Source organism: Octopus bimaculoides, chromosome 10 (assembly GCF_001194135.2).
Source record: "Octopus bimaculoides isolate UCB-OBI-ISO-001 chromosome 10, ASM119413v2, whole genome shotgun sequence".
Classification (NCBI taxonomy): Eukaryota; Metazoa; Mollusca; class Cephalopoda; order Octopoda; family Octopodidae; genus Octopus; species Octopus bimaculoides.
In genome coordinates this window covers 17,352,618-17,353,528 of record NC_068990.1, presented here as the reverse complement: position 1 = coordinate 17,353,528, position 911 = coordinate 17,352,618, and the positions used below count along the sequence as shown (strand labels likewise).

Below are 911 nucleotides of genomic sequence, written 5' to 3'. Positions count from 1 at the left end.
ATATATAAAACTTAAGCAGAAAAATGGAGAAAATTTTTGATCAACAAACAAATTGACTACCATTGATTATTATTATTTTTTAATACAAAACTTTAACAATGCTAACAGCCATTTATGCTACCAATGTCAGTTGGCACTGCCAAGGAAAATTATGAGAATAATATTCGTCATATTCTATAGTACATCCGATCTGGTACATGGAGTTTCATCAGAGTAAATACATAAAATAAAAGAGAATTGGGAAGAAAAGGGCCTCAAGATGAGGCAAGAAGGCTTAATAAATTGGTACCCCTAAAGAAAGATTAACCCACCAATTACATATATGTATTTCATTAGAAATATGAATAAGAAAAAATAGATTGAGCAACACATTTTACTGCATAGTACTACAACTGTTTCATTGCCGAAACATTAATATATAATGCTTTTGAAATAGTGTTCAAACCAATAAGATATCTATTGCAATTACATTGTGCCCTTCGTATTGTCTATTATTAATAATAATAATAATAATAATAACAACAACAACATGATGTGTTATTTTATATAGAAATGTTTTGGCAATGATCTGCTGGTAAAATTGTTATGAAACAACTGTAATATTATGCAATTAGCACACTTGTGCCATTGAAAATGTCGACAGTTCTATTAATGATAGAAAATGGTCCAAAAGAAGATGGGAGAAACCATCAATAAATGTCAGCAATCAAGTAAATATATGTGCATAGGTGCGGGAGTGGCTATGTGGTAAGTAGCTTGCTTACCAACCACATGGTCCCTGGTTCAGTCCCACTGCATGGTACCTTGGGCAGGTATCTTCTGCTATAACCTCAGGCCAACCAAATCCTTGTGAGTGGATTTGGTAGACAGAAACTGAAAGAAGCCCATCATATATATATATATATATATAT

The 911-nt window shown here is 32.1% G+C and overlaps 1 protein-coding gene across 1 annotated transcript in view; it reads left to right on the top strand.

Moving 5' to 3' along the window:
* LOC106883988 (integrin alpha-6) overlaps positions 1-911 on the top strand; it is a 188,437-nt gene that overhangs the window by 150,110 nt on the left and 37,416 nt on the right. The gene's annotated exons all lie outside the window — the stretch shown is intronic.